The sequence below is a fragment of the Heloderma suspectum genome, chromosome 17 (genome assembly GCF_057233095.1).
Source record: "Heloderma suspectum isolate Gila_16-S chromosome 17, 16-S_ref, whole genome shotgun sequence".
Lineage (NCBI taxonomy): Eukaryota > Metazoa > Chordata > Lepidosauria > Squamata > Helodermatidae > Heloderma > Heloderma suspectum.
The window spans coordinates 2,605,001-2,621,656 of NC_139474.1; positions in this window are offsets into that span (position 1 = coordinate 2,605,001).

Consider the following 16,656-nt stretch of genomic DNA (forward strand, 5'->3'; position numbering starts at 1 on the left):
ACCTGAGAGACTTAACCGGAGATGCCAGGTTGGAACCCAGGATCTTTTCCATATGAAGGAAGTGCTCCACCACTGAGCTCCAAGCAGGGGTGTTGCGAGGCACTTCATAGATTTGGGGCCCAGGCCCATAGAATCTGCATAAAATTTACCTATGACACATATGCAAATTTAGAAAGAATTACTAGCATTTCTTTACATTTCATAGAAGGCAGAGCCAGCCAATCCATTTCCCAAACAAATCACACCAGATAAAACACATTGTTTAATTCATTTGCTCATGCACATACCTCCTCCCCCATCAACCTAAATCATGAGTTCCTCCTCAGTTAGTTAATCTGCAAGGGCTGTGAACAGGTGTGAAAGATGCACAAAACGGAGTAGCAGGAAAGTTTTATCAGGAGCCCTTTCTTCACCTCTCCTCCTGCACCAGTGGAAGTTATTTTGGGAAGTATTTGCCATGCAGGGTTTATTGGGGAGGGGGGCAGCATGTAGGGAGAGAAGGGTTAACCCTCCCTTCCCAGCTACAGCCCCCCCTGAAAATGGCAATAAAGCTGAGAAGAAAACCTTCTGTTGGCAGCAATGGACACGCAGGGCTGTGGGAAGAAGTCCAAGAGCCCTAATAGAGATTTGGGGCTGGGGTCCCATGGGCCAGGGTCTGGCAAGGCAGCACACCTGGGTGTGAGCCCTCACCACATTGTCTGTCCCTACAGTATGGAAGTCATCTCTGCAGGGCTGCATCACACGTGCAAAGCCATCCCTTGCCAGCGACTAAGACTTAGGAGAGACATTTCAACCTTTCAGAATGGGGCGGGGGGAAACTCCACAAAAGCCAGGAAAGCGTTGGCAGTGGAGTTCGGCAGAGGAGCTCCGTAACAAAACTTCCCTGTCCATTTAAGCGGACAGTGTGTCCTTAGCAAGGCCCATCAACTGAGTTGCCAAGGAAATTGGAAGGAGAAAGGACCACACTGCACTGGTATTGAAGCATTGAGGACCCATAAGGCAGAGAAAATAGACGTATGAATCATAGAGGGGGAGGGGGAGAGAGAAAGAATGAAGGGAAGGGGCCTGCCTATAAACTAGGGTGGGCAACTTCATTCATTTCATTCATTCATTTATTGCATTTGTATGCCGCCTTTTTTCCTCTTGCAGGGAACCCAAGGCGGCTTACATTATCCTCCTCCTCTCCATTTTATCCTCACAACAACAACCCTGTGAGGTGGGTTGGGCTGAGAGTCTGTGACTGGCCCAAAGTCACCCAGTGAGCTTCCATGGCCGAGTGGGGACTAGAACCCGGATCTCCTGGCTCCCAGTCCGTCACTCTTGCCACTACCCCACACTGGCTCTCAACTTGTGGCCCTCTAGCTGTTTTGGCCTACAAAACCGTCCTAGCCAACCTTGCCAATGGTGAGGGAATGTGGGAGTTGTAGGCCAAAACATCTGGAGAGGGGCGCCAGTTGTCCACCCCTGCTGTAAACTCTGGATAGTATCCAATGTTAGTCCTACGTAGAGCAGTCCCATTGAAATGAATGAGATTTAAGTTAGTCCCATTCATTTCAATGGGTCTACTCTAAAAAGGACTACCATTGGATACTACCCTCTGTTGTCAACCTTTTTATAATGTATTTCTTGAAAGCATTTATAGACCGCCTTTCAGGGCCATGCCTTTGCAAAGCAGTGTACACTACCCCCCCCCCCATGTGACAGATCGGATTAGGGTAAACTATTAGGGGCTGCACTTTGGCTTCATAGAATCATAGCATCGTAGGGTTGGAAGGGGCCTACAAGACCATCGAGTCCAACCCCCTGCTCAATGCAGGACACCTGATTCCCAGGCGGTCTCCTCCCATCCAAGGGCAGTTCGGTGCTGGTGACCTGCAAGGTATGCAGTATGTTTGCTCCCCTGCCTGAAGACAATGGCAAGTTTGATCAGGAGGGCTTTAAACTGGAATCAGGAGGGCTTTATCTCCTGTGGGGAGATGAAGATGAAAGCGCAGAGGTAAGGGCTCACGCACTGTAGCAGGAACTGGGAGAGCAGCTGTCGTGAGGCCTGTTAAACCTCTTAATAAAAATACAGGGAGGTCATTGGAGCACAACGTTCGTGGCTTTCAGTGCGTTTATACTAATGCTCAGAATACGGGAAATAAACAGGATGAGCTTCAACTCTTGATTCAAGAAGGTAAATATTACTGCATAGGTATAACTGAGATGTGGTAGGATGAGTGCCATGAGTGAAATACAGCAATTCAAGGATATAATTTGTTCCAAAACAACAGAAGCCATAGAAAGGGAGGAGGAGTTGCAATATACATTAGAAATGTGCACACCTGCACAGAGATTCAAGGGAATGAACGTGGTGTCCCTGTTGAAAGCATTCGGGTTAAAGTAAATGGAGGAAGGAAAAAACAATACTGTGGCTGGGGTCTATTACTGACTACCCAACCAAGGAGTAGATGTGGATGATGCTTTCTAAAAGCAAACTGCAGATATGTCAAGGAAGCATGACGTAATAGTAATAATGGACTTTACCCCAATATTTGTTGGGGGACAAACTCTGCCAAGCAACATCTCTCTAGGGAATTCCTCACTCGCCTTGCTGACAACGTTCTCCTTCAGAGGGTGGAGGAAGGAACCAGATATGTCCAAAGTAAAAAGAGGACAAAAGTAATTCTCTGCTCAGCAAAGATAGCAAAATACTGACAGATGACAAAGAAAAGGCAGAACTGCTCAACTCTTATTTTGGCTCAGTCTTCTCCCGAAAGAGGATCTGTGTCCCATCTGGCCTATGTGACAAACAGGCGGAAGGGGTAAGAGTGCAGCTTGAGGCTGACAGAGAGATGATCAGGGAATATCTAAGCACCTTAAATGAGGTCAAGCCCCCAGGTCCAGATGAATTGCACTGTAGGGTGCTGAAGGTGCTAGCGGATGGACTCTCAGAACCCCTGTCTATTGTCTTTGAGAAATCCTGGAGAATGGGTGAAGTGTCGGAGGCCTGGAGGCAGGCAATTGTTGTCCCTGTCTTCAAAAAGGGCAAAAAGAAGATCTGGGGAACTGTAGACCAGTCAGACTGAAACCAATACCTGGGAAGATTCTACAGCAGATTATAAAGTGCTCTGCAGGCACTTTGACACGAATGTAGTGATCACTGGAAGCCAGCACGAATTTGTCAAGAACAAGCCCTGCCAGCCTAATCTTACTTCATTTTTTGATCGGGTAACTTCCTTAGGAGGTTGTGGAAATGCTATGGCATTTCATCAGACTGGAGGGATGAATGAAGTGGGGTGCTACAGGGTTCATTCCTGGGCCCTGTACTCTTCAACATTTTTATCAATGACTCGGAGGAAGAGGTGGGGGGGGAATGCTTATCAGATCTGCAGATGGCACAAAATTGGGTGGGATAGCTGATACCTTAGAAGACAGAAACAACATTCAAAATGATCTTGAGAGGTTAAAAGGTTGGGCAGAAAATAACTGGATGCAATTCAACAGAGACAAGTGCGGAGTTCTTCATTTAGGAAAGAGAACTCAACAGCACAGGAATGTGGGGGATACCTGGCTTGACGGGACGATATGTGAGGAGGGTCTTGGAGCTGTAGTCAGTCACAAGCAGAGTATGAGTCAGGACTGTGATGTGGCTGCAGAACAGGCCAATGCAATTTTGGGCTGCGTCAACAGAGGTCCGGTTTCTAAATCGCAGGGAGGGATAGCGCCGCCCCACTCTGCACAGGTCAGACCTCGCCTCAAATGCTGCGTCCGGTTCTGGACACCACACTTCCAGAAGGCTTCAGATAAAGTGGAGTGAGTTCAGAGAAGGGCAGCAAAGACGATCGGGGGACAAGAAATTAAGTCCTACGAGGAAAGGGGGAAGGAACCGGGAGAAGACTGAGGGGGATATGATGGCACTTCCCGAGTCCCTAAAGGGTTGTCAGGCAGAAGAGGGCCGCAACCTCTTCTCTATCATCCAAGACTGTAGGTCACGAAATTACGGGCTTCGGTTACAGGATGGCAGAGTTTGTTCAGGAAAAGCTTCCTAACAGTCAGAGCAGGCAATGGAACCAACTTCCTCAGGAGGATGTGGGCTCTCCATTACTGGAGGTCTTCAAGCAGAGACTGGACAGCCGTCTGTCAGGGGTGCTTTCCACTGGATTCCTGCACCAAGCAGGGGGTTGGACCCTTCCAACTCTAGAATTCTATGAAAGAATTGCTGGTTGGAAGAAAGAGGGTGGGGCCATCTGGGAAGTCCTGGAGGGCTGGATGGGGATGCCAGGGTTCGGGCCCCGGGTGTAGACAATACTGGGCTGGCTGTACATGAGGCAGCTTCCCATGTCCCTTTGTAAATCATCCCTTTATTCAGAACCACGAGGACTGGAATCTTACTTTATTTTTTAGAGGAAGGTCTGTAGTTCAGTGGCAGAGCTCCTGCTTTGCATGTAGAAGGTCCTAGGTCCAATTCTTGGCATCTGCAGGTAGTGTTAGGAAATAATCCTGCTTGAAACCCTGGAAAGCCGCTGCTGCCGGTCAGTGTTAACAATACTGGGCTAGGTGGACCAAGGGTCTGACTTGGTATAAAAGGCAGCTTCCCATGAGACATAAATCTTTTTTGTTGTTGCCAGGATTCAGACATGGAAACTTGCAGGGTGGGGGTTTATTAATTCATCCTGTTTTATCCCACCCTTCCTTCAAGAAGCTCAGGTACTCTCCCCTCCCATTTTATAGTCACAACAACCCCGTGAGGTAGATTAGGTTGAGAGAGAGAGTGGCTGGCTCAAAACCACCAATGAGTTTCATGGCTCAGTGGGAATTTGAACCTCGACGGCTATGCATTGCACCATGATGGCTCACCATCAAGGAAAGTGCCTCTGAGCATGGACAAAGCTGTATTTCCCTCTCTACTGAATAACCAAAATCAACCTCCACGCGTCTTGTATGGACCGAAATGGAGCATTGCTATTTTAGTATCAAGGGCAATTGCTGTGACAAAGCACCTGTACCATTTCCAATGCTAAACTCTCCTCGTTTTGCGGATTCACCCCCCCCATGCCCTGAAATCTCTGTTGTGCTGTGGTGATTCATTTCTCCCCTCCCCTGCTCAGAGAGGCCTTAAACTTGTACTGATGTAAAAATAAACCGTTTTCTCGACCCTTGGAATAATATTAATAGCTAAGCCGTTAGCACGTGGCTTGATTCCACTGGTGGGGGGGGGGGAGGCAGTAGCCAGAGAAATCTTGATATTGGATTCTCTTTTTCTCTTCTCAGAGTCTCAGCAACTCATCACCCTGGGATACCTATGTGCCCAGCTGGGAAGTTGCCATGGCAACTGAGTGGGGGGGGATGCAGGAGAAACTGGAGATGGAGGGGGAGAAAGAGGCAGAAGTGGACATGGAAAAAGAAAAGGGGGTGTTGCAATTAAGATTTTTTTTAATGCATTTAATTGTGGGCCAGTTTTTTTCAAGTCTCTCTTCAGCACCTATTTCAAATACACGGGCATCTTTCTAAGCCAGCCTGAACTCAATTTATCTGCACTCTGCCAAGTTTCTTAAAAAAGAAAGAGATTGGAACCGTGTTGCTCAGATGTCACGTCCTTTGGGTGTATGTGATGGAGGTGTACTCGCTGCAGAAGGAGAAATGCACTTTGCACATGCTCCACTCTTGTTCTTGTTTTTAGCTTGTGCATCAGCAAATTCCCAGGAATTGCTCCACTGTTACAGAGACACATCAAAGGTGGGTTTTATGTTTTATTGGCATCACCCTGGCACCTTGGCTAAAGAATCCATTTTGCTCCAGAAAAGGCAGCAACAGTAAGGGGCTCAAACTCTGCCAGGAACGAGAAGGCCCCAGGCAGTACCTAATCTATACCTAATTGTCTTTATGTGTGTCTCCTGCTGACACACATGAGAACTTCAGACACATGCAAATGCTTTCCTGCCTTCCAGATCATCAGCCCAACCAGACTACCCACAAGGGTACCTTTAACCTGGCCAGTCCAAAGCCTTGGCAGGAAACCTGCCCCAGTCCTGAAGTCTCTCCGCCCCAAGACAGATCAGTTGGTTAAAGGACCACCTGGGCATCACTTGCAATACCTTTTGTTCTGTATACCTTTACCTAACAGTCTCCCAGAGGCTTTGGAGATGCTCAGTTAGTTGCTCTCACTCAAACAGCCAGGAAATATCTTGGAGTCTCCTTTCATTCCCCAGAGTCAAACTATGTACCCCTTTGTTTTGCCCCATCCTGAGTCCAGCCTCAAAGCCACTGGCCTCTTAGTTCTCTTTGTTTTGAAGTCTAACTGCCCTTGAGTTTGGGCACCCAGTGCTGCTTGTTGCTGTCTTTCAGGACTCCGCAAGGACAGGCCCACTGTCACACAGCTCCATGGTCAGCCCCAAGGTTCATTTGGTTCTCTGTGGTGATGCCACCAAATTTTGTACTGAGTCAGCTTGTTGGTTGACCGTTCGTAATGCTCACCTTTGTAGCAAGCTTAGATTGATGCATTATGAGTTTTCTATAATGTCTAGAATTGGTTGAGAGTTTCAGAGCAAGCGCAGTAAAGTAGTACACAGATTCCATCCCCCATCCCTAAAATTTCAGTTGCCCTACCACCTAGACCCCCTCCCAGCATACTTGAAGCAGTCTCCTTAGCTTCTTCCCGGGTTGTTGTCCCTGCAGCGGTTCAATGAAAAGGAGGATGACTCTGTGTGGGTCCATTTTCCTACCAGCGATCAGCAACAGTGAGAAAACATCACATGACATCATCATGAAGACATGAAAACAAGACATGAAAACAGTCACAAAGGTGGCACAATATGGTGACTCATGATGTCATGCCACTCTACGGGATTCCAAACTACAGCTCCCAAGATGCACCTGGATATTGCGGATGCACAAAAACTCATCTACGCGGAATGAGATATTGTAGTAAAGAAGATGTCTTGACTAAGCTCACATGGACCAATTAGTTGCTTTCCAAGTAAATAACAACTTTCACTTGGGGTTAGTTTGCTTAGGCTCTTTAATTTAATTTATACCTCACCTTCCTACCAAGAAATGGCACTCGAGGCAGCTACCTACAACAAGAACCAAAGTTTAAAATAAAAACATAGTTAAAACAATCCTAAAACCACATTAAAAAACCAGTGGAGGCTGGGGGCGCCGATGTCAGTGGGATGGTGAATCCGCTCCTGGTTTCAGTCAGAACCAGTCAGAACTCTCCAAGGTTGAAACATCTTTGCCATGGGAAAGAGTGAACAAAAAATGAATCCTTGGGGGGTGGGGAAATGCCAAGTACTCTTATTATTACTGTTACGTCATGGGGTGAACATTCAGAACATATTCTGGGGCTGAGCCCCCTGGTTTGGAGGATCAGTTTCAAAGGATTCCCCCGTCCACAACTTATCTTTGCCCCCCCCAGCCTCATTTTGTCAGTCCAATGCAGGGGCGGGAAACTTCTTGGTCCTGGGCCGAATTCAATTTTGGAGAAGTTGGGGGGGGCTACTTTCCAGTGGTGGGCGTGGCCAAAGGCCAAGGGAGGGGCCAAAAATGCCAGCATATTTTAGAGCAATGTTCTTATTGCCAGTAGCAAAGCCTCAGGAGAGGCATTTCAGTCTCTTAGAATAGGGGAAAAACTGCACAGTTGTTGGGAAACCACCAAACGATTGGTGGCTGGGAAAAGGGAATGGGGCCAGAGGAATGGATTATGGCCCTCTGGGAACCATAATCTGGCCCCCAGACCTGTGGTTCCTCACCCCTGGTGTATTGGAAGCCCTGTAGGCCAGGGCGGACTTCAGGCTTGCAAGAGCTCCTGTTTTCTGCCAGATCCCCCAACCAGCGGGAAATGACGAATGGCAGCCGCACGCACACTTAAGGAGGGCGCCTCCGAGCCCAGGCTCAGCCTAGGAATTTTTTTGCAGTCCCAGGAGTGAGCTCACCGTCCTTTCACCTGCAAACCCACCCCTGGTCCCCTCGGCAAGTACTCTTCCTTTTCTCGGCCTGCTTTGCAGTGGACACACCTTTTTCCCTTTGGTGGCTGCTGTTAAAGAACTGGGAGTCAGAAACGCTTGCTGGTCTACCCAGAGACCCAACTGTAGCCTTACGGTCTGCCCATACCTGCTCTAAGCGACATCTTCACCCCCTCTGCAACTTCGTACTGAACGAGCACCGTGGAGGGAAAGGCTAACATTTAAAAGTGCGGAAAATACGTGACCCTGGCATAGCCTTCCCCAACCTGGGTCCCTCCAGATGCTTTGGACTTCAACTCCCATCAGCCCCAGATAGAATGGCCAATGGTCAGGAATGCTGGGAATTGTAGCCCAAGACATCTGGAGGGAGCAGATTGGGGAAGGGGGCCCTAGCAAATGGCACTCTGCCACACCTGCCCGCTCAACCCTTCTAAACATTGAGCAGAAAAGAGGCCCCCAGTCATTAGAGGCTGTCTCCCCCTTTTCGCTTCACCTCTGGGCATGTTTGTTTCTTTACTTATTCATTTAACATTGCCTTTCCTGTGAATATTCAGTTGCTTAGCATTGTTTATATTCCCAGATTATTCTGGGAATGCTGCTGCCAGGACAAAAGCCCATCTTCACCAATGCTCAGCCCGGCCCATACCTCTCAGCGCTCTGTTAACACGTATGTACAATGACGCCCTGTTTATTGGTTTATACCTTATATATAATCTCCCACCCTTCTCCTGGAGAACTCGGCACAGCATACACCCCCCCCCAACTGCCCTTTTAGTCTCGCAACACTTTGGTACCAGTAAGAACATAGGAAGCTGCGTTATACTATTTATTTATTTATTTATTTTATTGCATTTATATCCCGCATTTTTTCCTCTTGCAAGGAACCCAAGGCGGCTTACATTATCCTCCTCCTCTCTATTTTATCCTCACAACAACAACCCTGTGAGGTGGGCTGGGCTGAGAGTCTGTGACTGGCCCAAAGTCACCCAGTGAGCTTCCATGGCCGAGTGGAGACTAGAATCCAGAACTCCCAGCTCCTAGTCCAACACTCTCGCCACTACACCACACTGGTCCATCTAGGTCAATACTTGCCTCATAGGCAGCTCTCCAGGGGGTTCCAACAGGGGCCTTTTCCAGTCCTACCTGGAGATGCTGCCAGAGATTGAACCTGGGACTTTCTGCATCCAAAACCGGTGTTCTGCTACTGAGCTATGGTCCTTCCCCAAAGCTTTGTGGGTGCGGCTGAGCAGGGATTTGGTTTAAGACCAGTATTCTAATCATTACACTCTGTATTAGTAATTCTGGAATAACAACCAACCAGTGCACATTCAAGCCAGCTTTGGCCTGTTGCTGCTAGTCTGGTTAACTTGTGTCCAGGGGCAAAAAGTGATGGTTTCTTTCCACACCAAAATCCTTGCTCTGTTCTAGAATTGAAAAGCACTGATGTGTGATGGTATGCATGATGTTGTGTGGTGAAGGTCCGTTTGGACCTCAGCTCATGCCGTGCCTTACTATTCCTAAGCATGCTTGGCCATTAAGTCATGCTTTAGACTAAAACATCCATTGCACTTCATAGGCCTTATCTCAGGTATCATTACAACATTTATAAGGTAGGCCATTGTTCTCATTCCCATGCGTATCGCAGGTGAGGAGCAGAGAGCAATAGTATGGCTTACTTAAAGGTGACATAGGCAGGATGGCATAGCGGTAGGCTTAGTTAAGTTTAGGCCCAGGTTCAGATCCTTGTGCCAGTCACCATCTCTCAGCTTTCCCTACCTTTCTGGGTTGTTGTGAGTTTGAAAGGGAGGACAGTATCCACTGGAGAAAGGGTGGGATAAAAATGATAATTATCAAATGATTATTAACACAGCACTATGAAATTGCCTTATTTTTACATCAAGCTCTTAGGTATTCCTGGAGCCTTTCTCTCTGAGGTATACATGCTTTAAGTAAATAACAGTAATTGCACCTTACAGAGAAATAGAAGCAAGAATGAAATACATAAACTCCAATGGGGTCTCTGCCCTGAGGAATGTGCAATCTAAATTTGGACAATTTGGGCAGGAAGGAAAGGGAGAGACAAGGGATGATTGTGAGCAAATTGAGTTAGGTGTACATACGCTGTATTTATTTATTGTTTGTTTATCCAGTTGTAGAAAAAAATGCAGCCAGCCTTCGTCTATACAGAGATGACAATCATTTGCAAGAGCCTTTGGAGAACATGCCACAAAATTGCTGGGGGGGGGGGGGGGCTGCTGGAGGAAGCCAGCTTGGCTAGACCCAATAGAATTAATAACCATGCAAAATCACGGGTAGGGAGTCTCTCTTCCCCCCCACACCCCCAACCTGTATATTGGTGCAGTATATTTTTGCATTTGGACAAAAGAGCTAAAAATAGAAGATACCAACATCAGTGATTTGGAACCTAAGAACGGCTGGAAGGGAGAGAAAGGGGGGGAGGATACTGACAGCACCATCTTAAAAGAACGGAATTATCCTTTGCGCTTGCTTTATGATGCTTGGTCCAGGCTGCTCCGACTTGCTTCTCGCAGGTCCCCAGAGCAACAGAGAACATTATCATTCGGAGGCACAGAAATAACAGCATGCAAGAGAGGAAGACACGTGTCTGGTGCGCAAAGAAGAAGGTGGCACGGCATGAGATATCGCCAGTGCCTCTCTCTCAGTTTTTGGAAGAGCGTAGAAGCATGCAGCCGGGCTGAGCTGCTGCACATCGCCTGCCCACGCCAAGAGGCCAGAAGACGATCGGAAGATGCAGCCAGGTATTGTTCCAAAAGGAAAGAGTGACTGTCGTTGTTTGATGGAGGTGTGTGCCAAAGTCTGTGCTTGAAATGACTGTCAGGACTGATGGTCTTGACAGTAAACTTGGATCTGATCTGTGTGTTTTGCTTTCTTAAAAAAAAAAAAAGAAAAAAGATGGTTTTTTTAATACACTGCATAGCAATGCGATGTGCCCATCCGGTTGCACTCTTCGGCCAGGTGACAATGTGTGGACAGGGCAGAGGGGGGTTTTGAGGGTCAAGATGGTTGGGGGATCAAAACTGTACCGTGTTATTGGACCAGGGATTGAAGGTGTTACAAAATCAAAGAGAATCTCTGTTTGGCCTCCTTTAATTCTGGAGGCGAAGCCCTAAGATTTGAACAATCCTCCCTCGTTCTTTGAATAGCATTCCTGCCAAAAACAGGGGGATAACGCCCCCCCCCATTCCTAGCTCTCTCATATCTCTGATTTTTTTTAAAACACCAGCATCTTAAACAAAAAGAATACCTCAATAGGTTTTCCCACCTTGATCCCTACAGGTTTTCCCTGTACTCCAAATTTGTCAGTGCCTTTCTGGAGCCAATGATGCCCAATTCTGCTTTCAAATGTGTGTGTTTTTTGTTGTCTGGTTAGGTTCAGAGCTATGTCTACCTTCATCCACCCTCTGCTTTAATTTGCCTGTCCAGATGGGGGGCTATTTCTGTTAGGGTTTTTTTTGTTAAGCCTTCCGATCCAGTTATGCCTTGTTCCCTTTCAAACCACCCCCACAGCACCTGTTCAGAAAGACTAATATATTGATTTCTTGGCTATTGAAATACATCTCTCCTGTTTCTCTTCTGAAAACTACAACAAATCTATTTGCTCATGAAGACTGGCTTTTTGCTTACTTTTGTACTGTTATGTAAGCAAAGCGGAGGCGACCCCCCCACACACACACACACTAATTTTAACCAGTGTATTTTGTCTGCACATCTCCAGGCATCCAACACCAAAATGCCTAAAATTCCAAACAAGAGCAACCCCCATAGATTCTGTAGAGTCTATGCTGTTCTTAGAGCATCCCCCCACACACACACACTTGATTTTGGTGGCAGCAGATCCTATGGGTCTGGGGACCACCAGTCAGGGCTTGGGGGGGCAGACCGCAGCTGCACTCTTTGCACCCCTCCCCTAGAACAACACAATTGGCAATCAGTTTTACCACTGATATGATCGCTTCTCCTGCTGGGGAACCCTTGGCAAACATTCACCTGGATGTCACCTCCCTAGCAGCCTTCTAGACAGGTAACACCTCCTCTCCTAGAGATATAACCCCCTCCCAAAAATTGGGAAGAAGATGCATGGCTAAAAAAGGGTCAATATTATTTCTTCAGTTCTTCAAGCTTTCCATTTTAGCAACACTGTAGAAGGACCAATCCATCTTTCCCCTGCTTTGCATGAAATAGATATAAATACAGTCAATGGGGATAAAAGGAGGATTGCTTTTCAGTGGGTCTGCCAACCAAGCCAAGAGCTCTTCTGATAGCTCCACCAATAAAATGGCTTTTTAAATATGCCCAGGTTCCAGAGGCAGGGAGGAATAAAAGGTGAAAGATACAAGAGCAGATTGACGCCAATTTAGAGCCATGCTTGTTGAGAATAAATTACCCACCTTGCTGGGAGCCCTGAGATGGAACTGTATGGCTTATTACACCCCCAGCTTGACGTATGGATTTTGCTGATATTTGATATATGGCTGTCACAGATTTCACTGAGTGCCTCTAGAGGGATTCAGAAATATGTGGGGTCTGGGGGAGTGGAGAGCTGGAAAAGCCGCTAGGATGAGAGCGGTAATTCCTCATTCGTTCATTCATTCTTTCTCAGGGCCTTGGAAATGCACACAGAAGACTGCGAAATAGCTCGACGTGAGTAGTGTTTCAGCCGGGGCTCAGCCCCACGATCTTGTCTGGCAACGAACACCAGGGTTGAGCCTTGGAATCGGTGAAGTTGAGAACTTCCCTGCACCTGCAATTTCCAGAATCCCTTGCCACGGGATAAGCTCACTGGGATTAGGGCGTGGCTGCCTCCAGTGAGCGCCACCTCTCTTGTCCAAAACTGAGCAGGGTTCTGGTTTTGTACATGCCACAAAGAGGGAGCGTGCCTCTAATGGCATCACAAAGCACCCTGTTGGCCTGCAAAGAGGGCTCGGTTTGGGAAAGAGGATCTCTGGCCTTAAACGCCTCCCCCAAACAGGAAATTTGAATTGCGTGTCCAAGAAAGATGGATTCTGCAACCTGCAGGGCGGAGTTCACCAGAGCACCCCACAGGGAAGAACAGAGTGTCCGAGAGAGGGAGGAAGAGGAAGGCAGAGCAGACAGGGGTGCCACTGGGGAAGCACCAATCTTGCTGTAGGGGTGGAGGGCAGTGGCTCACCCCTCCACACACATACACGCACATCCCATCAGCCAACCTGGGAGGAGGGAGATGCTTTCGCTGTGGCTGTCCAAAATTATTCCCTTGACCTGAGATGCTTCCAGAAGAAGCTTTTCAGCATGCCATCGCCCTGCCTCTTTCACAGAATTGTATGGGGGGGGGGGGTGTCCAGACAATGTTCTTTTCTACTCGTTGTCCTCCCCTGTTTTCCCACTGCTGTTCTGTCTTTTTTCTTACCATGGAAAATCTGTTAAGAAGAAAAAGACAGAAGCGCTTCACGAGGCCTTCTGATTGTTAGTGCTAGGAAGCCCTCTGCCTGGAAGCACCCCTAGAGAGAGTGAGGCCTTCTCGTGAGTAACGGCCTGCTGGTGAGCAAAGTCCTGCCCATGAGTAAAGTCCTGCTTTACTTACGTTACTAGTAAGGCAACGAAGCCAGAGAATGGGTGTGGCTGGCTGGTACGCCATATACTAAAAACACAGTCGGGGATGAGGAGAAAGGAATTTTGTGTCTCCTCTCACCCTGACCTGGAAGCTTACCTCTTCCTGCAGCACGTAGTGTTGCCAACTTTTTAACCCTCCCTTGCCTTTAGCTGTGGCTTGATCGTTGCACACCCTGGAGATGGTTGTCCTCCCTGGCTCATTGCTGTATGTCGTCCTGCTGTTGGGGGCACAGATACATGGGTCAGTTGAGAAGTTAGCAACTCTTGCTGTAGGTATTAATTTCCCTGCTGGACACCGGCTTCTGAAGCAGGTGGCGATAGCCAGCGGAGTGTAACCATTTCATTTTCCAGTGGAAGGAACAGGGTGAGAAAAGCTAGTGCATCCAAAAGAGAAAGTCTCCCCCCAAACCAACCCAGAGTTAGAATGTAATAGAATGAGGGATTAGCAAAGAGGATGTTCCCTGGTCAATGGAATCCCTCTTTTACCGAAACCCTTGGACTTGCTTGATTCGTCAGACATTCACCATACACTGCCAAACCTGTCTTTACCATAACAATTTCTAGAAATGTCTGGAAAGAAAGGAAAGCAAGCAAACTGGGGTTCTCTTCATTCTGCAGCCAGATGTACATTCTGCTCTGTGCTTATAAAACATAGAGCTCTGGGATGCTCCGTTCCCAAGCCTGCTTCCCCAAGCCTTCCAGAAGTCAGCCTTTCACAGGTTAAGGCACAAAAACATGGGCACAAAAGAGACATTGCCAAGGCTTCTGTACAGGACATTTCTTTGAAGCAGAAAGCATTTCTGTTCACACAGTCATATGGGACATGCCTGCAGGGCTTCACACAGGTCTGTGATCCCACACATTTAAGAACATACAAACAAAGAGCCCTGCTGGATTGGTCCAAGGGTCCATCTAGTCCAGTGTTCTGTTCACACGGCGGCCAACCAGCTGTCGACCAGAACCCACAAGCAGGGCATGAGCGCAACAGCACCCTCCCACCCATGTTCCCCAGCAACTGGTGTACATAGGCTCACTGCCTCTGGTACTGGAGGGAGCACAGAGCCATCAGGACTAGTAGCCATCAAAAGCCTTCTCCTCCAGGAATTTGTCTAATCCCCTTTTAAAGCCATCCAAATTGGTGGCCATCGCTACATCTTGTGGTAGCGAATCCCATAGTTTAACTCTGCACTGTGTGAAGAAATCCTTCCTTTTGTCTGTCCTGAATCTCCCACTATTCAGCTTCATGGGATGGCCTCAGGTTTTAGAATTATGAGAGAGGAAGAAAAATGTCTCCCTCTCCACATTCTCCACAACAGGCATCATTTTGTACACCTCTATCCTGTCTCCCCTGCCCTGACCCTCCTTTTTTCCAAGCTAAACAATCCCAGCTGTTGTAACCTTCCTTCATAGGGGAGATGCTCCAGCCCCTTGATCATTTTAGTTTCCCTTTTCTGCACTTTTTCCAGCTCCACAATATATTTTTTTTTTAGGTGTGGTGACCAGAACTGTACAAGCATTCCAAGTGTTGCCACACCATAGATTTGTATAAAGGCAGTATGATATTGGCAGTTTTATTCTCAATTCCTTTCCTAATTATGCCTAACATGAGGTTTGCCTTTTCTACAGTGGCTGTACACTGGGTTGACATTTTCATCGAGCTGCCCACCACAACCCCAAGATCTCTTTCCTGGTCCATCACCACTAGCTCAGATCCCATCAGGCTATTTTGAAGTTGGGTTTTTTTGCCCCAACGTGCATCACTTTACACTTGCTTACACTGAACCTCATTTGCCATTTAGATGTCCATTCTCCCAGTTTGGAGAGATCCTTTTGGAGCTTTTCACAATCCTTTTTTGTTTTAACCACCCTAAATAGTTTGGTGTCATTGGCAAACTTGGCCACCTCACTGCTCACTCCTAATTCAAGATCATTTATGAACAGGTTGAAAAGCGCTGGCCCCAATAGAGATCCCTGTGGGACCCCACTATTTACTTCCCTCCATTGGGAGGATTTACCATTTATTCCTACTCTCTGCTTTCTGGTCTTTAACCATGTGGTCATGCACTGGGAAGGCGAGGTTGCCTGCAGCTCTCCTGCGCCGTGTGAACCAGCAGAGAAAGTCACGTCCGTGGGGTTGTCATGGATGGGATCGTACATTATTTTGTAACTCAATGTCCTTTCCATGTCGGAGAAATATGACATAGGATGTGAGCGCTGGGCTGAGGAGGCTCAAAGCAGAACCCCTCCCAAGGTGGAATTGTAAGGCGAGGGGCCATAGCTCAGTGGTAGAGCGTGCAGTGTGCATGCCAAAGGCCCAGGTTCAATCCCTGCTGCCTTCAGGTGGGGAAAGACCCCTGTCAGAGACCCTGGCCAGTGTTGACAATTCTGAGCTAAATGGACTCTTCAGGAGAAGGCAGCTTCCGGCGTCCCTAACACGTCTCCAGGGCTCCCTCCAACTCCTACAATTCCATCAGTCATAACTCTGTGGTCAATTGTTGCACTGTGCTTGCCCTCCAGCGATTTGTGGGCTGGAGACCATCCATCTGCAGCAGTAAATTAGCCACGGCTAGTAGTCAGAAATGGGATTTATGAGCCACGGTGTGCGTTTGTTCAGCCATCCAGAAATCACCGACTCCAAAGCAGTCCCGCCAAACAGTTGTTTTGCTTTGTTTTGAATTGAGGCACAAAAGGATTCTGAAGCAAACTGGGACAGAAACGGCTCAAGCGCTCTGCCCTGCTTAATCTTCCCTTGCAGAAGGCATAAGAAAAGGGTTGTGTGATTCTGCTGAGGATCACAGCTCCGCTTTTGTCCCCTTCTGGTCTTCCTGCGCATGGAAACAGTCCGGGCAGAAGAGGTGCACGATAGGGCCACGTTGCTGGAAGGGTTTTGCTCTCAGGCTCCTGTTGGTTCACTCTGAGCCCCACCCAGATGCGGGCTTAGAGGGTGGAAACAACATTGGGGGAAAGGTACGTGGTGGTACGCAGTCGCGCTTCTCGCACCCAGGTTTGCATTTCAGCTTGGATGAAGCTACTTCTTTGCAGGTAAAGACAGACAGTAAAACTGGATTGTAAAGTATTC